Source organism: Heloderma suspectum, chromosome 3 (genome assembly GCF_057233095.1).
Source record: "Heloderma suspectum isolate Gila_16-S chromosome 3, 16-S_ref, whole genome shotgun sequence".
NCBI lineage: Eukaryota > Metazoa > Chordata > Lepidosauria > Squamata > Helodermatidae > Heloderma > Heloderma suspectum.
This window is the reverse complement of record NC_139460.1, coordinates 50,188,141-50,211,026: the sequence shown is the minus strand read 5'-3', so window position 1 is coordinate 50,211,026 and position 22,886 is coordinate 50,188,141.

The following is a 22,886-nucleotide window of genomic DNA, read 5'->3' as shown; positions in this document are numbered from 1 at the left end:
ATTCTCTGGAACTCTGCATTCAGTTGCATATATCTTCCCCTTTCTCCCTTGCTTTTCACTTCCCTTCTTTCCTCAGCTACTTGTAAAGCCTCATCAGACAGCCACTTGGCTTTCTTGCATTTCTTTTTCTTTGGGATTGATTGAGTTGCTGCCTCCTGAACAACGTTACGGACCTCTGTCCATAGTTCCTCAGGTACTCTGTCTATCAGGTCTAATCCCTTAAATCTATTCCTCACCTCCACTGTATATTCATAAGGGATATGATTTAGGTCATACCTGAGTGGTTTAGTGGTTCAGCCGAAATTTAGCAATAAGAAGCTCATGATCTGAGCCACAGTCAGTTCCAGATCTTGTGTTTACTGACTGTATAGAGCTTCTCCATCTTTGGCTGCAAAGGACATAATCAATCTGATTTCGATATTGACCATCTGGTGATGTCCATGTGTAGAGTCGCCTCTTGTGCTGTTGGAAAAGCATGTTTGCTATGATCAGCGTGTTCTCTTGGCAAAACTCTATTAGCCTTTGTCCTGCTTCATTTTGTACACCAAGGCCATGCTAGCCTGTTATCCCGGTGATTTCTTGACTTCTTACTTCAGCATTCCAATCCCCTATGATGAAAAGGACATATTTTTTTGGTGTTAGTTCTAGAAGGTGTTGTAGGTCTTCATAGAACTGATCAACCTCAGCTTCTTCAGCATCAGTGGTTGGGGCGTAGACTTGGATTACTGTGATGTTGAATGGTTTGCCTTGGATTCGTACTGAGATCATTCTATCGTTTTTGAGATTGTACCCAGTACTGCTTTTCCCACTGCTTTTCCCACCCTTCCCACTAAAGACCTTTACTAGGGGGTAAGTCCCATTGAACACAGTGGGATATAGTTTCTGTGGTGACATTTTAGAGAAAGTGAAACAGAAAGCTGGGAATTTTTCCCTTTTGAGGATTGAGATCCAAGGGTATTAAAAGGAATAATTATGGCAATGTATTGAGGGACAGAACTTAGTTCTTGCACTAGGAGATTTGACAACCCTTGCATTTATTTTTATCATTTTTATTTATGTATTACATTTCTATATTGCCCTATAGCTGAAGCTCTCTGGACGGTTTACAAAACTTAAAACATTAAAATACAATATACGAAGTTTAAAAGCCACTTACATAAAAGCATACTGACAATATATATATAAACAACATATAACTAAAAAGAACTTTGAACTAAAACAATTCTTTTAAAAATCCAACAATAAAACAACACAGCTTAAAAGCAGAATACAAGACTCAGCAAAGGAACAAGAGTTCTAAAAAGGGAAGGCCTGCAGGAATAATAGAGTCTTTAATGCCTGCTTAAAGACCTTCAAAGAGGTCAGCAGGAGCATTTCAACCTGCAGGTCATTCCACACCTGAGGGGCAGCAAAGGAAAAGGTCCCCTTGCGTGTGGCTGCCAGTCTCACATTAGGCAGCCACAGCAGATAGCCTTCAGAGGACCGTAAGTGGCGGACTGGGATGCAGGGGAGAAGGCGCTCTCTAAGGTACCTTGGACCTAGACCATGTAAGGCTTTAAAGGTAAGAACCAGCACTTTATATTTTGCTCAGAAACAAATTGGCATTGAGTGTAGATTTTAAAACCGGTGTAATATGGTCTTCATGGGATGTCCCAGAGACCAACCTGGCTGCCAGATTTTGTACCAGTTGAAGTTTCCAAACTAAATATACAGGCAGCTCCAAGTACAGCACATTGCAGAAATCAAGCCTAGAGGTTACCAGCGTGTGCACCACCATTACCAGGTCCACATGTTCCAGGAATGGGCGTAGCTGGAGTATTGGCTGAAGTTGATAACAGGCACTTCTCACCGTTGCCTCCACCTGGGGTGCCAGGAGCAGAGTTGGGTCAAGAAACATCTCCAAGCTATGAACTTGCTACTTCAGGGGGAGTGCAACCCCATCCAGAACTGGTTGACAGACCTCAATACCTGAATTAGGACCCTTCATGATGAGCACCTCTGTCTTGACTGGATTCAACTTCAGCTTGTTCTCCCACATCCAGCCCATTACTGACTTCAGGCAGTCATTTAGAGGAGTCACACCTTCCTTGGATAAAGATGTTAAGGAGAAATAGGTTTGGGTGTCATCAGCATACTGATAACACTCAGCCCCAAACCTCCTGATAATCTCTTCCAGCCGTTTCATGTAGATATTGAACAGCATCGGGGATAGAATGGAGCCCCGAGGGACTCCACATAATAGTTCCTTTTTTGAGGAACAACTATCCCTGAGCAACACCATCTGGAGCCATCCTGAGAGAAAGGAGCAGAACCACTGCAGAGCAGTGCCCCCAACTCCTTCAGGCAATCCAGAAGGATACCATGGTTGATGGTACTGAATGCCTCTGAGAGATTTTTTTTGATCAAATCATTTTTTGATCAAGTCACCTCCCTTGTAGACCGTGGGAATGCTGTAGACATCATATACCTCGACTTCAGCAAAGCTTTCGACAAAGTGCCCCATGATATCCTGATGAGCAAACTACCTCAAAGTGGGCTAGATGAAACAATGATCCGGTGGATCCACAGTTGGCTACAGAATCGGACTCAAAGAGTGCTTATCAATGGGACCTTCTCAAGCTGGGGAGAGGTAACGAGTGGGGTACCGCAGGGCTCAGTCCTGGGCCCAGTGCTCTTCAACATTTTTATGAATGACTTGGAGGAGGAGGTGCAGGGAATGCTGATCAAATTTGCAGATGACACAAAAGTGGGAGGGATAGCTAATACTTTGGAAGACAGAAACAAAATTCAAAGTGATCTGGATAGACTGGAGCGCTGGGCAGAAAACAACAGAATGGCATTTAATAGGGACAAATGCCAAGTTCTGCACCTAGGAAAAAGAAACCAAATGCACAGTTACAAGATGGGGATACGTGGCTCAACCACACTACGAGCGAGAAGGATCTTGGAATTGTTGTCGATCACAAGCTGAATATGAGCCAACAATGTGATGTGGCTGCAAAAAAGGCAAATGCTATTTTGGGCTGCATTCATAGAAGCATTGCTTCCAAATCCCGGGAAGTACTAGTTCCCCTCTACTCAGCACTGGTTAGGCCTCATCTGGAGTACTGTGTCCAGTTCTGGGCACCACACTTGAAGAAGGATGCAGACAAACTGGAGAGGGTTCAGAGGAGGGCAACAAAGATGATCAGGGGACTGGAAACAAAGCCCTATGAAGAGAGACTGAAAGAACTGGGCATGTTTAGCCTTGAGAAGAGAAGACTGAGGGGAGATATGATAGCACTCTTCAAGTACTTGAAAGGTTGTCACAGAGAAGAAGGCCAGGATCTCTTCTCGATCATCCCAGAGTGCAGGACACAGAATAATGGGCTCAAGTTACAGGAAGCCAGATTCCGGCCGAACATCAGGAAAAACTTCCTGAGTGTCAGAGCAATACGACAATGGAACCAATTACCTGGGGAGGTGGTGGGCTCTCCCACACTGGAGGCCTTCAAGATGAGGCTGGACAGCCATTTGTTGGGGATGCTCTGACTTGGATTCCTGCATTGAGCAGGGGGTTGGACTCGATGGCCTTGTAGGTCCCTTCCAACCCTACTATTCTATGATTCTATGATTGATTCTAGATCCAAAAGAATCAACAGGGACACACTCTCCTTATCGACTCCCAGACGAAGATCAACCACCAAGGTGACCATGGCAGTCTCAACTCTGTATCCCACTCTGAAGCTGGTTTGAAATGGGTCCAGGTAATCAGTTTCATCCACAACTGCTTGGAGTTGAATGGATACCACCTTCTCCATTACCTTGCCCCCAAATGGTAAATTACTTACTCACCTATAATTATTGAAGTCTAGGGGGCCAAGGGAAGACTTCTTCAGAAGTGGTCTAACAATTGCTTCTTTCGGGCATGATGGAAAATTACCTTCCCTTAGGGAGGCATTAATAATATTCAGCAAAAAATGCTTTACCATCTCCCCTCCCTAGACTACAAGCCAGGATGGGCAGGGATAGAGAGGAAAAGTTGTCTTTTTGACCAAACCAAGCAGCTTGTCCACATCATCAGGAGTCACAAGCTGAAAATGATCTAGTTTAATCATGCAAGCAGAGTTGCTGGACACCCCACTGTTGATTTCTGTCCCCAGGACAGCATCCAAGCCAGCTCGTATCCGAGAGATTTATCTACAAAAAACGCATTAAAGGTATCACAATGAGCTACTGAAGGTTCTAAGATTGGATTCTGTGTGTGTGTGTGTGGGGGGGGCTGACTCAGCTCCCAAACCACCCTGGACAGCTCAGTTGGGTGCAAGTTTGCGGACGCGATATGTGTAGAGTAGAAAGCTCTCTTTGCTGACCGTATCGCCACTCCATAAGTCTTCAAATGATCCCTATGACGTGTCTTCTCAGATTCAAGTTGAGTTTTCTACCATCGGCACTCTAGTTGTTGTCCTCGCCACTTCAGCTCCCTCAGTTCTTCTGTAAACCATGAAGCTTTAAAGAAGCAGGTAGCAGAGGATGTCTAGGAGACACCATGTCAATAACTCTTGTCAGATCTACATTCCACACGGAAATCAGGGACTCAACAGGTCAGTGGCTGCACCAGCCAAGAAACCCCGCAAGGTGTTTTGGAATTGCAATGGATCCATCAGCCTTTGGGGGTGGACCATCTTAATTGGTCCTCCACCCCTGCGGAGGCAGGTAGTGATACCAGCCCTGACCGGACAGTGATCCGTCCATGACAACGTGGAGACAGATAAAACCTCCACCCATGGATCATTCTCCTGACTGGAGCAAAAGATCAAATCGAGCCTGTGACCAGCTTCATGTGTTGGCCCCTTGACCACCTGGGACAAGCTCATAGTTGTCATGGGTCACCATGAACTCCTGAGCTGCACCTGGCAAGCTGGACCTGAGGGGGATGTTGAAGTTGCCCAGGACTAAAAGCCTGGGTGACTCCAACACCAGCTCCGAGACCAGCTCTGTGAGTTCAGTTAGGTGGCCAGTGCACTACCAGAATTCTGAATCTGTCCCTAGTCCTGAGGCATACACAGTTGATCTGAGCCAGTTCCTTCACAGTGAGTCTGGTCAGGGGAGTGTTATCTTTGTGGACCACTGCTATGCAGCCTCCCCATCTGTTTCTCCAGACCTGCTCTGCCATGGAGTACCCAACCGAGAGAAGCTGCGTCCATACAGGCTTGCTTATCAGCCCTAGCCAACTCTCCATCATGCATACCAGGTTAGTGTTTACATCCAAGATTAAATCATGGATGGTTTCGATCTTATTCTGGACTGACCTGGCATTGAAAAGGAACAGGCAAAGATTCTGTGGGTGGCTTGGCCTGCTCCCCAAGGCACCTGGGCTGAAAGGGCAACCAGAAGGCTGGGTAGGTGTAAGATACCTGCCCTCCCTTTTCCTATGGGATTCTGCTCTGCCAGCACCATATTTCCCCATGCCCCCCCACCTTTGTTATTGCCTCCCCTATACACATAATGCTGACTTTGTCTCAGAAAAGATGTCAAACTCATCAACATTCAGCAGAATAAAACACAGTGAAGCCCAACATTCCACCTCTCACCTGGAATGCACACCTAACACTCCCCTCCCATCTCTCACCCGGGGGGGGCACAATTCAGTACCAGCAGGCTGTCACCCTGGGGTATAAAATCACTTCCTTCTCACCTTCAATACTTAACCCATAAAAATAATAAAGAGCCTAACTGGAAAGACAAACAAACAAAACACATTCAAAGGCCACATACCCCCAACCTCAGACAACCCCATAAATCCCCCCCTCACTCCCCACAATGGGAAGAGAAAGAAGGGAAAAACAGAGAGAAAAACCAAGGGATATGGCCCTTGTTTTTGTGGCACCAATTCATCCTGAAGCCTAAGTTCTGAATCGAAGCAGAGTGCTTTGGGCCACTTCAGGCCGCCTCTGAGAGGGGGGGCCTGAAGTGGCCCAAAGTGAAGCGGGTCACTCCGAAATGCTTCATGCGCTTCGGCGTGATCCAGAAGCCCAGCCACCACTCTGCCGCCACCCAGCCCCCAGCTCCATACCTGGCTCCTATGGATGCGCACCAGCAGCCGTCTTGTTGTTCTGCAGGAGGGGAGGCATTTTTAAAATGGCTCCCCCCATCCCTCAGAACAACAAGACAGCTGCTGGCATGTGTCCAGGGGGTGTAGGAGCTGGCGGCAGCAGCTGCTCCCCTGGCAGCACCAGCAGCGGCAGCTCCCCTGGGACTGGCTCCCGTGGCAGCAGCAGTAGCACCAGCAGCGCTGCCGGTAGTTCTTCTGGCAGTGGCAGCAGCAGCAGCAGCAGCGGCTCCTCCGGCAGCAGCTTCCCTGGTGGTGGTGCCCCCCCCATGGAACAAGGCCCCCGGTAAGGAGCGTGGGGCTGGGTGGCATGTTGGGGGGGATGGATTTGGATGTCCGAATCCTGCTTCAGCTTCATAGGCCGAAGCGAGTCAGGCACCCCCCCCCCAATCAGCCTGAGCTGAACTGGGCCTGCCTCGGAAGCCCCGAAGCGGCCTCCAAGTTGGATCAGGGGGTCCATGCACAGCCCGAATCATGATCTTTATCAACAAGAAATCTGTTCTACTGACCTTGTCTTTGGTGTAGGCAGCTTCATATAAAATATTCTAAAATGTTTATTCTTCACCAACATTTTCTAAATTGGCAATTATAATAAGTTGTGACAGAGATCAGACTCTGAGGTCGGGCATGTCTTTTCATTGTTTACTTTGCAGTTATTATTACATGATTCAAATTTTCATACAAGAACAGAGAACATAGGAAATACATAATGGTTACAGACAAAACACATTTTGAAAAAATTCTAAGTTTAGTCCTAGGAGCATAGTCTTTCACTGTAAAGATTAAAGTTTCTTGCCCAGTGACATTTCTGAGCAAGTAACAAAACGGAGCAGAGAAGTCAATCTGAGACTGGCGTTTTGGTCTCTTATGAGGACAGGTGGTATGCCCTGGTAAGAACTGATATTTGGTTCTCATATTTTATTAACTTGCCTATGTATGTTTCCCCCCAAATAGGATTTCTTGAACAATTAGTTATTAGTTTTTCCCCAAAGTTCCCAGCTATGATTTTGGGAGTAATATATTTACTTCATATATTGTCCGCTCTGCTGAGACACATTTCCTTCAAAACAGGATGCCACCTGGTCCTGTTTTGTAGATGCAGTTTACTTCCCACAACATTTTATGTCATCCTTCATTTGCATCATAGTAGGGACAGAGGTTCGAAATTTTGAGATCAAAGGAGCAGTCAGAAGAGAGTCCTACACACACTTAACTTGCCAATGTGCCACTGAAATCCATGAAACTGCCTCCCAAAGAAACCCTGGGTAAAATTGGCTTGTAAATCATCTTTTGGGGCTGGTGGAGTTATATCAAGGTACATCTTGCACTTCTCTTTGCTTGCTTGTGAATCATTTATGCAGTTTTCATGCTTATACACCTGTATTATTTAATAACTGCCTGTCTGCATGGCATCATAATGTATCCCTTTACTCAGCAAATAGCTCACCATGTACAGACTATATCAGTGGATCAAAAATGTGTAAACTGAATTTAGTAATAGGAAAATCTCGTCTTATCATGCCATTTCCAGGTTTCTGAGTAACAGAATTCATTCCACATTATTATATAAAAGCAATTATATTATAATATGCCAATAACAAAAGGCTTTTACTAGCTAGAACATGAACGTATGGTATTCGGACTCCTTCCAAATATTAATAGCCTGGGCACTTGACTAATATTTGTTGGATGTAAACTCTGTATTACTCCTGGCGTCACCATCAAAGCCAAGCTTATGAAGTTGACTTACACTAGTAGTAGTATTTACATAACTGATGATAACTTTCAAGAAACTATTTAAAGCAATGCAGTGTGTCAGAATGATAAGTGTATATAACAACAAACAAAAATGCCTTTAAAAACAGCATTAAAGTTTTAGAAATGCAGATAATTTGAATTGCATATAACACACTGGAATTCATTTGCCACTCTTATTGTTCCAGTTGTATTGGCCTGGTTGCAGCTATCAAAGTTGACCTGATATAAAACTAAAAACGGGAAGTGAGAGGGGCATGAATCTGGAAGATCTTGGGGTCACGTTAAAGATGTTTGATATGGGTTGTGCCACTGCTAGTTTTTATGGTTTTAGTTTGATGCTTATCCATATTGTATTGGTCTTCTGATGTATATTGTTTTTAGGGCTACAGCATTTACATGATGAATTCATTAGGTTAGGGTCCAATCCTATGCATGTTAAGGCCAAAAAAAAAGTCCTACAACTCTCAGCATTTCCTAGCCAGACGTGCTGGCTAGGGAATGCTGGGAGTTGTAGGACTTTTTTTGTCTAAACATGCATAGGATTGCACCCTTAATTATTTAAAAACTACATCCCCCCCAATTTTGTGAGTTTCTCTTTTGGTTATTTGTGCAAGACTGTTTCTTCTCCACTATATCAAAGTCTGCCATCTCTCTTTGGGCTATTTCATGCAGCGGATGAAATAGACTCTAGCCAACAAAAACTGGTGCCACAATAGATTTGTTAGTCATTAAGGTGCCTTAAGAGACTTAATGTGTTTACATCTGCAGAATTAACACTTGGCTTCCAAATGCAGTTAGTCCTTTCGGAAATTTCAGCCAAAAAACCATGAAAGGGCAACAGAATCATTGGGAAAACTTACAACTGACCTTATAAATCAGCGGGGCTTACATTTTAAATAAACACATTGAGGACTGAGAGGGAAAGTCACCCTCTAGCATGAGTTCTTGATTAGAATATGTTTGCAGTTTTCAAATTGTAGGAGACAGTGTATATGATTAATTTATTTGCTGAAGGCATTAATCCCATGTTCAGATAATTTGGTTATATAATAAACCATCCCCCCCTCTCTATATAAAGTTTCTTATTTAAGGAAATTAAATGAGAATGCTGCCAGATATTCCATAGTGCTTTGGGATCATGTAAATAGTGTGCTGATACCATCTAACTTGACAGCTTGTTCACAGATCTCTGCAATAGAAATGAGGCACTTCACCCTTATTTTGTTCAGGCTTGTGAGCAGTCAAACAATCACAATAAAACAAAGGGCCCTGAGGAAGAGATTGTGATCAGTACTTTTATCCCCCATGCACTCCACTTCTGAGTGGTGAGAGGTTTCAGGTGGTTCATTTTTCTTAGAAGGCGCTCACTGGAGATGTTTCTGTCAGATGCACATACAGGCTGAACAGAAGATGTAGGCACTCAAACAGATTAGCACTCAAACAGATTCTTGTTCACCATCAGATGTGTAAGGGAACCTGACATGCCATAGGATTTCCTGGAAAGAGCAAACTCAGCTCTTTGCCCCCTTCTCAGTTCCAGCACAGCCTGACTTCCTATTAGACACACAGACCTCACTTGACCCTTCTCCTTGCCTAGTGGTGGGAGGAAAGATGCCATCTTCACCTATTACCTATTCCTTCTTGGTCCATCCTATTCTCATTGAAAGAGGTCACCAGAGTGTTAGTGGATATCACATGTCTTAAGAAGTATCGCCTTAGGACACCCATACTGGCCAGGAACCTGCTTAATAGAGGACAGTCCTCTATTATAGAGAGCTTGCAGAGAACAGTCCTCTAGTTGAAGGTGTCCTCTATTTGATGGGCTGTCCAGTCCAAGTCTAGTTTAAAGAATCATAAGGAGGGAGAGCAGCAGTGTCCTGGAGTTGCCAGTCAACAGCTAGCATCTGGACAGCAAGCGCACAGGTCCCCTGATCAGTCTTTGACACTAAATAGAAATACAATATATCTCAGTATAAATTATTGTTCTTATTTCTAAATTTGCACCTAAACATATACATCTGCAAATGCAGCTCTTATATAAATTGAGGTCCTCTTTGCCCTCTTTGTGTGTGTGTGTGATGCAGTTCCTCTTTCGGGGGAATGGGTAACAGGTCCCCCTACTGATATTTCTACATAGAATGAAGAATTTTATAATCAAGAATTACAGAGTTGGAAGGGTTCCTGAATCTCTTTGCAGTCAGAGGCACTGTGATGTCAGGGACCACTGGAAAGCCATTTAGACTAACCCAAACCCATCACAATCACCTGGTTCACATGACATGACAGCCCACCATGGGTTAATTTACTCCCAGGGGCTGTTGCATCATGCCAGGAGCCCGCAGGTTCCATTTTTGCATGGTGCCCACGAGGACCCGGCTTGCTGTGGCTTGACATGTTATGCGAACCAAGATGGCAGGGTTGTTTGAGACATAGACAATGCTCACATAGCCGATGGCTAAATTGGCAGGTAAACTATGCCATGGTGGGCTGTTGTGTCATGTGAATCAGGACACCATCTATGGCTGTTTTTCATCTATACCTATACCTGTATCTGTACTGAGGCACCCTATAGCTGAAGTACTCAGGGAGATAGACATAATAAAACTAATAAACTTCAATAAAACTTCACTTAAGGAGACAAATGTAAAAGCAGCAGTAAAACAACATGTTTAAGCAGGAGATAAAGAGCAAAGCAGCATAAAAAGGACTATTTTAAAAATGCAGCTTTAAAAGTATTTAAAAGGCCTGTGAGGATAAAATGCTCTTTGCCTGACATGGCAAAGTCAACAAAAGTGGACCTCTCTACATACTGAATCAGACCATTGGACAATGTAGCTCAGTATTGTCTCTACATTGACTAGCAATGGCTCTCCAACATTTGAAACAGGAGCCTTTTCCAACTCTACCTGGAGATGCCAGGGACTGAATTTGGGGGCTCCTGCATGCAAAACATGCGCGCTGCTACTGAACTATGATCCTTCCCTACTTGCTTAGCAAGGTTTGGGTGCAGGCTTTGGTTTGAACCTGCTTCTTCTTTGGAATGGAACATATGTGTGTTTGGATAGGAATACATGGGCCCCTTAAGAATCATACAAAGAGCTCTGCCAGCAATGGATGCTTAAGCCTACTTTCTTCATTGAGCCCAAGCACTCAGAAATGGCTGCAGAAAGTTGTGCTCTGTTCAAAGGTAGCAAGACTTCCAGTTCTGTTATGTATGTAGTATATTTATATATCCCACCTTTATTCCATCATGGGAGTCAAGGTGATATATGTGGGGTTCCTGGGCATTCTGCCATCCAGGCACTGACCAAACCCAGACCTGCTTAGCTTCAGCAAGGTGGCTGCATCATGTACCCTCAGGTGTGCCCTGGGATTATATATTTGTATTGCATGATATCTTTCAATTTTATCAGGATTTCCTCCCTCATGTGCTGATTCAAATAGAACATTGCTTTATGCCAAATCCTGTCTCAAGAACCTCAGAGGAACATTTCCTTAAATTTTTTTTTTAAAATAGAGCTAGAATTTTCCTCCTAGCCTGTTTACTCCTGCACAGTCAACATAGTGTAATATTGATGATAAAGAAGTTCATAACACACTGTAAAACAAACAACAATGTAGGCATTCAGTAGTGATTGTTTGAACCTAAAATTCTAAAAGCAGAAATGTGCACCACTGTGTCGAGATTAAGGAGTGACCATGGGTAGGGTATCAGCAGTTTTTCAGGGACTGGATTTCACAGCATACCTAGATGGCAGCACCTTGGACAGCATTCCAGAGGCCTAGAAGGGACACATTTAGCTTGTTTCCAGCAGTGGGGCAGTGGGGGCCGCATTACAGGACAGGCACCCCGCATGTGGCCTGTGGCCCATGTGTTGCCCACCCTTGCACTACGTGCTTTGAATCCTGTCTTTTGCTTGCTCTCTGGCTTTCAGTGGAGGCTGGTGGCTTCAGTGCCAGTGGGGCAGTAAATCCACTCTGACTTTCAGTCAGAACCAGTCAGAACCCTAAAGGAGCTCTCACTGAAACCTGGAGTGGCTTCACCACCCCACTGACATCAGAGCCACCAGCCTCCACTGTTGCCTTTTTGCTTGTGAATTTTCCTGGTCATGCTGCTGCTCAAATATACCTTCTGGCTCTGATCCAGCTACATCACTGATGACTCAATGCGCTCCTGTTGCACAGTAAGGCTTCGCTCTGATGCACACTCCAAGGAAGCATGCAAAGGGGACTGTATAAACTGACAACACTGTTTTCAAAACTGGCTTCGCAAGTTACAAACATAGCACTCAGAATTCACTGGTATTTCAGTTGCTAGAAAGCAAACAACCCAACAGCTCAAACTATCAAACTACTGCCATACGAGTAGTAGGGTAGTCTGTGTATTTTGCAAAAATGCTGCCTACACAACTAATTATGGTATATATTTGTAAGGACTACGATAGATGAGAAGTGTGAAGGGTCCCCAAATAAAGGCCCTCGTAGAAGGCCATTCACTAAACCACACAATACAAAAAATGAAGATGTGGTGGCCAATCACAAACTTAACATCATCTCTAGTTTGGCTCCTGGAGGCATTAACTCTGCCCGAGAGAAGGAGAAATCCTTTCTACTGGTCAATATGATCATATTTTGCCAGTACTTTGCCATCTGCACTGGCTGCCAGTCCATTTCTGGGTCCAGTTCAAAATAATGGTTTCAACCTTTAGAGCCCCAAATGGCTTGGGGTCAGGTTACTTGAAGGAGCATCTCCTTCCATATATACCTACCCAGAGCCTAAGGTTGTAATCTGAGCCCCTCCTCCAGATGCCCCTGCCAAATGAGGCAAGGTGATTGGCTACAAGAGAGTGGGGCCTTTTCAGTAGTGGCCCCTTGTCTGTGGAATGCTGTCCCCAGAGAGGCTTGCCTGGCATCTCCATTATGGTCTCTTTGATGCCTTTTCATTTTTCCTGTCATCTGAGGAACTGTTTTTGATATTTTAAGAATGCTCTCATAAAACATTATGCGGACACTGGAATTTTCTAACGCTGATGGAAACAAGGGCCTTTGTTTAGTGAGTGATGAAAATCTTTGCATTGTTTTATCCTGGCTGCTGGTTTTACTTTTGGTTTTATTATGTGCTGCTGGTGGTTTTATTTTGCTTTTATCTTGACTTGTTTTATTGCTATTGTTTTATTACCTTGTATTGTTATGTTTTTAATTTGTACACTGCCCAGAGCACTTTGTTTATTGGGTGTTTTAAACATATAATAAATAAAAATAACAATAAGTGTGTGTGTGTGTGTATATATGTGTGTGTGTGTGTGTGTATATATAATATCAACATTTTAAAAAGATGCATTAGCTGACTAAAAAAGATGCATTAGCACTTTCCTAGTGAATCAAAAAGGGTTTTAATTGATCACTCTATCAGATTAATTGACTCCATGTTGCATCCCTTCTGACTCTTCCTTGTGAGGATCGTGTGAGTCATTGTTCAACTGTAAACTGTTCAACTGTGTGTCCCTTGGCAAGTGGAGATTCCCTCTTGACAGCAGCTGCTTGCTAAAATGCTGTAGTGTACCCACTTGTCTATAACGCCCACACATTTCATGAATCAGAGGAAAGTGTTTCTTCTGTAACTGTTTAAGAGTTGATTTAATTTTTCATCACAAACTAAAGAAAGGCCCTTGTTCCCATCAATGTTAGAAAATTCCAGTCTCGGCACAATGTTTTATGAGAGCATTCTTCAAATACTTTCTTTCTTAGCCTGTAATACTTTCACTTATAAAAAGGACTGACACTGATAGCAGTGTTAAGAACTTCCAGAAAGGGACCACTGATATTTTAAAAATCTCCATATTAGTCCAATTTCAAGAAAAAGATAATGCCTCAGTTACATATTTTAAATTTTTTGGAGCGGGGGGAACCCCACCGTTTCTTTCAATGCCAAGCTAAGGATAGGAAAATCAGTTCTTACTTCCTCCATCAATCCTTCTAGCTTCTGAGAACAGCTTCCACTCAAGCTACTAATCAGGCTTAGTTGCTGCCTATTGGGCTTCCCAAGCAGTCTCTTTGTGAATCTAATGCAAAGATAACATGCACATCTGGATGGGCTGCGTGAATGAGAAATTGCAGTGCCTGACCAGGGCCCCGCTACATGGCCCCGCTTTTACCCTTCACTCTGTTGCAACTGCACAGCATTGCAGCTTCGAATTAGCTTCTGCTGCGATACACTCGTGATTTACTGCAGGCTTCCCCAGACTCCGCTGTATCCTTTTATATGGCCATTATATTTTAATGCACAGCTGTGCAGGCCCATGAGCATGGGGGTTCAACACCTCAGTGGCTGTTTTGTATTTTAGGGGTTCTCTTGTATCTGTCCATCCCTCATTAGGTAAAATGTGGGTGATCTGTGCGCCTTCATTTCCACACCAGTTGTGTGGCAGTTCCCCAGCTTGAGACTCTTGTGATGGTTTGCACTCACAGGGCGTGAGAGGTACGTGCCTACCCATCACTCCAAAATGGTGGCCGGAGAGAAGTTGGACCTCCCCCAAGACCGCCCCCCAGCCCTTGGGCACTGAGTCCAAAAGCAACTGTTGCGAAGATACGAAGCTGCAAAACTGTGCGAAAGTGTGAGTAAATAGATGAAAATGTGCCTCTGTGCCTCTGTAACTGCACAGCTGCAAAGGGGTGGGGGGAGTAAAGGGGCATCACAGAGAAATGCAAGCACTACCCATGCCTACAACACGCCCACCACAAAATGAGAAGTCAGTTTGGGGAAGGGACAGATGGCTTGCTACCACAGGAAACCTGCAGCAAACCAAAAGCATCGCAGCAAAACGCCTCCTTGGAAATCTGCATTTTCTGGGAGAAAACCACAGATGGCGGCGAAGTGGCGACTGTGCCGTATGTCCCAAAGGACCTTGACTTGCAGCCACCCCAGAGTAAAAAGCTCGTGTAGATGGGGCCCTGGACTGCTTCCCATGTTATGCCCAGCTACATGTTACAGGCAAACACATGTATTAACCCCCCCCCCCAATGATGACTTCTTCTAGGAAAAATATCAGCTTTGGAAGGGGGTGATTGATTTGGAGTGGAGAAGCAGCAGTGGCTGAATGGGAGATGTGCTGCTTAAGCCTTCCCCTGTGTGCTTGTTTTTCTGCTGCAACTCCCCCCATCTGCTTTTCCCCTTATGGGGTTCCGGGCACATGTGAACCCTTGGAAATTGGTATCTGGAATCTGGGGGGAGGGCAGCTTGCTGGGGAACTGCAGTAAGCACCCCCTATTCCTCCTTCTGTTTCTCCACTGCAGATCACCCTATCCCAAAGCCACTTTTCCCCTGAAGAAGCAGCCCTCAGCATTCAGTACGTGCATTTATTTATGTATTACATTTATATCCTGTCTTTTTCCTCCTTGAGGAACCTAAGACGGCGTACATAATCCTGTTCCTCTCAATTTTATCCTCACAACAACCCTGAGAGTCAGTGACTGGCCCCAAATCACCCAGTGAGCTTTCATGGCTGAGTGGAGACTAGAACCTGGATCTCCCAACTCCCAGTACAGCACTCGAGCCACTACACCTTCATATTGGCATGAAGCATATAGTTGGACCATTAGTTTTCAACTGACACAAAGATTTCAGGCTGCCTAATTCTGGATAGTTAAATGTATCCTGTGGTACTGGAAAGGGACCCATCTAAACATCACATTTGTATACAATTGCTTTCATTTCATCATTTTGCCTACTGGCATGCTTCCTGGCCCTGGGTAATATTTGCTGGTCTGCTGTAAAATGTCACAAATATGTCACAAGGCAAAGCAGTAATAATAACACATTGTTGCATCCCATTAATTGTGAGTCTGGGTTCTGAAATTTTTTTCCCGGGTGGGGCCCAGTAGAGGAAGCAACAAGCAAGAGGAAAGGGAAAGTAAGAGGAATATATTCCAGGGGGGTAGCTGTGTTCATCTATTGCAGCAAAAACAAAACAGTCTTGTGGAACCTCAGAGATTATCAGATGTATTTATCCTGGCATAAACTATGGTGGACACCTGCCCACTTCATCGGATGATCACTGCCATCTTTATCAGATGCATCATCCACCCCAGCATCAGCCTGAGCCTAGGACAGTCCACACAACAGGTTCACTTTCGAGATATGACAGTGGAACAACATAATGGTAAGGATGGATGCGAATTTCATTTCGTTTCATTTTTTATAAGAATTTGCCCAAATTAGCAAATTTCTCCATATTTGGCATGAAAAGAACTCCAGGTTTGTTTTTTTAATGGATGTGGGAGAAAGCAAAACTGACAGATTTGTTCATCCAGGGCCAGGGCTTTGTGTGCTTAGCTTTCAAAAGTCTGGGTTTGAATCCCTATGTATTCAACCATTTGGGTGCTGAATTAGGGTTGCCACTTTTTTTTTCCTGATAGGCTCCTCATCTTTAATACCTACATGGCAGGCAGGTTCAACATGGTCCTCTCCATGTACCTATTTAATTTAGCTGCTGCAGATGGCTGACAATTTCATTGTCGTTCATTTTTTAATATAAGAATTTATCAAAATTTGCAGATTCCTCCATATTCAAGATAGGAAATCTTAAGATTTTTAAAATCTGAATGCAGGAAAAAAGTGAAACTGACAGATTCGTCTATCCATACCTAATGGACATATGAGCACCACACGATATCAGAAACAGATAGATCACTACACGTACCTACTTGCTCCCAGCTTCCACCCAGAACACACCACAAAATCCATTGTCTACTGCCAAGCCCTACCATATAACCGCATCAGCTCAGACTCGTCAGACAGAGACTCACACTTTAAGGATCTAAATTACCCATTTCTCAGAGCCATCAAAGGGAAAAAAACAGATCAACAGGGTCAGTCTCGTACCTGGGAATAATCTATTACAGGACAGATCCAAAAGAGAAAACAAGGGGACAACACTTGTTGCCACCTATAGTTCCCATATAAGACCACTCAGAGGTATTATCAGTGATCTACAACACATCCTGGACAAAGACGCAGGTTATTTTGTCATCAACTCCCTCAATGCTGCTTTGCCTTCAGCCATCCTCTTGCAGTGTATGTGCAGTAAATGGAACTCCTGGTCTCTAAGCTATGACCTTCCTTCTCTCCAAGCTTTGCCTCAGAAATGGTCTCCTAGTCAATCCAAGTCAGCTCAACATGCCAGGCAACCCACCTTCCCCTTTGAAATGTAGCATTGGGTGAGATTTTGGGGAGCAACCACTGACTCCACCACAAATGGAAGTTACTGTGCTTCATGTTGAGGTCAGATTGTGGCAACAGGGATTATTTCTGGTGCCAGGAAAATTGCTTAGATCAGGGGTGCAGAACCTCTGGCCCAGGGGTCAAATCTGGCCCACCTGGGGTCTCACTCCTGCCCTCCAGGGTTCCCCAAAGGACCATGCCCCCCATTATTTGGTGGTTTCCCAGATTTGGTGCAGCCCCCCCCCCATTCAAATGCTTGAAATGCCTCTCCTAAAGCTTGGTTACTGGCAGCCTTAGTAAGCTGCCTAAGCTGCTCATGTATGCTGGTATTTTTGGCCCCATTGTCCCTGTTGCCTTTGGCCCTGCCCACCGCTGGAATGTGGCCCCTGAGAGCTTCTCTGAAATGGGATCTCACCCTCAGGCTGAAAGAGGTTCTGCTGCCCTGGCATAGAGTGTGACTTTGAAACAACAGTGGCACTCTGGCACCCATTCCTATTTCCTGCTTTGCTACTGTGGCAGTTCATAGGATATGGCTGAAAGTATTTTGGAGGGGTGCCTATACCTGAGAGGGCTGATGCCTGCTGCAAATTGCTTACTTGATCTACTCAGTAGGCTTGACTGTTCTTCACTGTGGGATAGGGCTAAAGCAGATGTTGCTCAAATATAATATAACTTTCAATCTGGGTCACACAGAAAAGGATGGCTTGAAACCACAGAAAAATCCTGAAAATGTTCTGGGTGTGATGTTCTGGGATTACTGGCCTGGTGTTTCTGCAATGTCAGCCTGCCTTGAACTGGGAACAAATGTAAAACAACCTGCTGGGAGCATTGACTAAAAAGATAAAGGTGGAACGAAGTAAGTGAGGATGACAAAAGTGCCACGATGTTTTGATGCCTTCCAAGAAGAATTTGAAATGCTTATGGGGGGGAATGTCAGAACTGAGGGCTTGTGCCCCACCCACTCCATGGCATTAGTAAGAGGCCTTTGCCTTGTCTGCTACAGATCAGCATCTGTGGGGGCTGGTGGCTCCAATGTCAGTGGGGCAGTAAATCTACTCCAGGTTTCAGTCAGAACCAGAGTTCTGACTGGTTCTGACTGAAACTTGGAGCAGATGCAACACCACACTGACACTGGGGCCACCAGCCTCCGCTGATCAACATACCATGAGATTTCACTGGTCCCCAAGTTCTGTGAATAGAAGCCCAATGCTGGCTGTCCATCAGCACCAATCACGTTGCTGTGGTGGGAACGACTGCTAGCGCAAGGGGAAGCCAGTACTTCATAATGCAGCCCCGGAAACTGGCTCAAACACATGCTTCTGAAACAGGAGGAGTCAGCGGAGCTCCCTTCCAAGCGCTGTCCCATTCCAGGAGCAGGGGTTTGGGCTAGTTTCTGGTTGTGCTATCAAGTGCTCGCTTCCCATTGCTCTGGTGCAGGGAAGGGCAACCTCCAGCCTAATGTGGCCCACCCAATCCAGCCTGCAGAGGGTTGAGCGCCCTCCACACATCCTGCACTCTGCCCTGCCCTGCTCAAGCCTGTCCCCAAGCCCCACCCCCTGAGGGCAAGCAGTGTAAAGGGGAATCCCTTTGTTATCTCCAATCAGAGAGATTGGAGATAAGCAAGGGGTTCCCCTGCACCACATCCCACACTGTTCGTGCCCAAACCAGGATGCGAGTGGCTCAGGAAGAAGGTGCTTTCTTGACCAGGGCTTAGGGATGTACGAAACTCACTTACTTTTGCTCCGTCCCTCCCCGTGGAATCCTCGATGGGGGGGGGGAGATGATCCAGTCCTCCTCTCCGGAATCCTTGATGGCCGGCTCTGCTCCACAGCCAGGCCGCGGAGCAGCTGGCCAGGGCTGTCCGCAGCCAGATTTCTGGCCGCAGACAGCCTGGTGCAGACGCAAATGGTGGCCGCCATAGCGGCCACCATTTGCATCCACCTAGACAGCTGTGATAGGCTACGTAAGAATTTATGTAGCCTATCACGGCTAACGTCAAACAAACAAACAAACACACGCAGCATACGCAAATGGCGGCAGCTATGGCGGCCACCATTTGCATACCCTATTTTTCACCAACTTATCTTACGTAAATATTTACGTAGGCTAGAACGGCGAAAAATAAAGGAACGCAAATAGCGTCCACTACGCTATTTGCGTTCCCCTTTTTTTTCGCCGTTTTATCTTATGTAAATATTTATGTAAGATAAGTAGGTGAAAAATAGGGAACACAAATGGCGGCCGCCGTAGCCGCCGCCATTTGCGTACGCTGCGTGTGGTGTTTTTTTTTTTTACGTTACCCGTGATAGGCTCCATAAATTCTTATGTAGCCTATCACGGTCCAAGGATGGCAATGGCGGCGGCAGCAGCCCTGCCACGGCCAGCCAGGAGACCAGCCGCCACCAGAGCTGCCGCCGCCGCCAAATCCGCCCCAGGTAAGTGCCGTCCTGGGGGGATTCCAGGCAGGGGGCGGGGGGGCAGGAGGCCGTTCCGCCATGGATTCCAGGAGGCCAGATTCTAAAGAATCCGGCCTCACTGGAATCCGTGGCAGAATTCTCTGCCATCCCTACCAGGGCTTACAGGAGTCAGCTCCTGCAAGCCCCAGCTGAGTCCCTTTCTCCATGCCTCTCTCTGTGTGGAGGGTTTTTTTTTAAAGTGGGTGGGGCAGGGGGTGGATGACATCACTGGAGGGGTGGGGCTTTGGGGTGAGGCCCTACCCCCTGGCATCATCCAGCCCCCTGGCATCATCCAGCCCCCTGGCCTGATCCAGAGGAGTAATCTGGCCCATGGGCCAAAAATGTTTGCCATCCTCTGCGCTAGCAGTCATTCCCACATGTGCAAGGCCAGTGCTGGATACTGCCCTACATTCTTCCTGCATGTGTGCCAAGGACATTTTAAAAGGTGATCAGAAAGCATTTCCAAAGTGTCTAGCATGTTGAGCAGGTTGAAATGCCTCTCCTAAGGCTTTGGGCTTCACCACACCATTCCGCAACGTACCAGGGCTTCTGCTTTCAAATTCTTCATGGGATTAAGATCAGCTCTTTACACAGGCTGACATGGGGGTTTTGTACTGGGGCTTCCTTTGTCTGCAAGTTCTACATGTTTCATTATTCAGCCACTAGATGGCGCTGTGTTATAGCAGAACTCTGTCATACACACTGCTGATACATTGGATAAACGTTGCGTATCAGGTTATCTCCGATCTTTTCAAAAGAGGAATAAAGGTCAGAAAGCATGGGGGATGTTCTGAAGGTTGACGACATCATGTAAACTTTTGTGAGTGACCAATCATGAGCGTGCAGTAAAAGCCTCAAGTAGAAATGCTCTTAGTTACTGGCAGTAAAAGGTTTAAGTTAAAATATGCGGATATTTTTGGCCCACTCCTTTTGTCTTCAGCCCTGCCCACCACCGGAATGCAACCGTTGCAATGGAATTCTCTGCATTGGAATTCACCTGTTGGACTGAAAGAGGGTCAACACCCCTGGTCTATGCCATCAACCTTCATTCATTCTCTCTCACATGTCTCTTCCTTGGCCACAAAGGACTTCTACATTTCTATTCTTGCTTTTCCTATTATCTTTGTCACTTGTTCTCTAACTGGTCAAGCTGTTTGAAGATCCTGTGCTATACCTTCTTTCATCCATTCTCAATGTGATTCTGGACCTTTTTAGGGTCGGGTCACACAGTTCTCTTATGTGGGGGTACAGAAAAATGTTAAACTAGGGAACATTTCAGTGCATGATTCACTCACAGGATAAGAAGGACCATAGGAAGCTGCCTTATACTAGGTCAGACTAGTTGTGTGTTGTCTGCTCTGATTGGCAGCACCTCCCTGGGGCATCAGGCAGAAGACTTTCCCATCATCTGCTACCTGGTCCTTCTAACTGGAGATGCTGAGGATTGAACCTGGGACCTTCTCTGTGCAAAGCATGTGCTCTACCACCAAGCTATGGTCCCTCCCTAACAGAGGGAGGGGAATGAAAGATCAGATATGCACAATGTTGTAAATTATAAATACAAATTAGTATTAAGTGAAAAATTAAATATTTTTGAGTTCATTGCAAGATCAGAGGTTTCTTGACCAACAGTATCTAATGCCCTTTTAGAAGTGCCTGTTTGTTTGTTTATTACATTTCTGTACCACCCAACCGTCAAAGCTGATGAGTATGTAGCCTAATATTATACAATAATATATTCTTCTAACCATAAAACAGAACTTAAAACAACCCATCGTAACCTATTAAGTCCTTCTAGATTCTGTTTGTTCGAATACCATGCAACTGCTGTGTGCCGGTCTATCATGCCCTTAAGATAGGATCATCGCAAGAGTTTTGTTTTTCCCAGCTGCATTGTGGGAACCATCAGCACTGTTCCCTTGTTTTGAGGGGCAGCTTCTCCAGAATTCTTTGAAATATTACACTCCATTGTGGTGCAACGATCATGTCTTTGGGAAACTCTTGCAATGATACTGTTGACTGATTCTGCTAGTGTTCCATGACAGTAGAGTTGATAATAACATTCCACATAGGTTCTTGGGGCTGTCAGCCTCTCCCAAATGGGGTTTGTATGAGAACAACAAAGAATGTTGCACAACGAAGTGAGAGCTAATGAAAACATCTGGAAAGAGCCAATAATGATTTATTCAATAATATTGTCATAGCTATTCATAGAATCATAGGGTTGGAAGGGGCCTACAAGACTATCGAAGTCCAACCCCCTGCTTAGTGCAGGAAGCCTGATTCCCAGGCAGTCTCCCATCCAAATACTAACCAGGGCTGACCCTGCTTAGCTTCTGAGATGAGATGATATAAGAACATTTGCTGATGTACATTTATGTTCGTTTAATATATACACCAAAACTGCCTATGCACATTTCATTTATCTGAAAGCCCTGTTTACTGGAAATCACTGACCCCCCCGTCCCCATTAGATCCCCACACTAATGTATTACTCTTTAAATACCTGTTTACTTGTACTTCAGATTACATGCATTTTTGGATGCCCTCTTGAAGAAATTAATAGCCTCATGGAGTAGGCACTGGCTTCCTATGCCATCAGGACTACTGGTGAGAGAATGGGACTGCAGGTGTACAACTGCCTAGAATTCTCCTTGAGTCAGATGACACCACACAGCCACTCCAGTGTCACTGTGTGATATAAAGCTCCCAGTTTGGCTTCATTCCTCCCATCTGGGCAACTTGTCGCTGAGGGAGTCCACCATGTTCTCCCTCTGGGTTGCCAGACTGCCAGTCTTTAGCTTGTTTATCTGCCCAAGGTACTTGCCTGTCCGTAGACCTAACATTTGAATAACTCATATGAATTCACAAACTGTGACTATCAAATTTACAACCATCTCCTATTTATGTTTTGTGAAATTTGTTGAAGAAAATTGCAGCCAAACTATTTTGAAGTTTCAGTACATTGAGAATTAACCAAGTCAAACCTACGGGGGTGGGGGAATTTTGTATGACTTAAAAAAAAAAAAAAAGGCGTGCAGCAGGGTGACTATATTTTAAGCAAATGTATCCCACACCTTTCCTCCATACAGCACGCAAGGCAGCTTATAACAGGTTAAAAACACAATTAAAACAACCAAAAATATTAAAGAATGGGTAGTGAAACAAACAATTAAAAAGAAGACAGAGACAGCAGATGAAACAATCCCAAAGTAGTCAAAATAATCAGCTAACCAAGTCAAATATCTGCCTAAACAGAAAGGTATTTACATGGCATTGCAGAAAGACAATACAGTGGGAGCTAGATGGATCTCCCAGGCCAGGGAGGGCTTGCTTCCTCCCTTGTTCCCATCAAACGTAC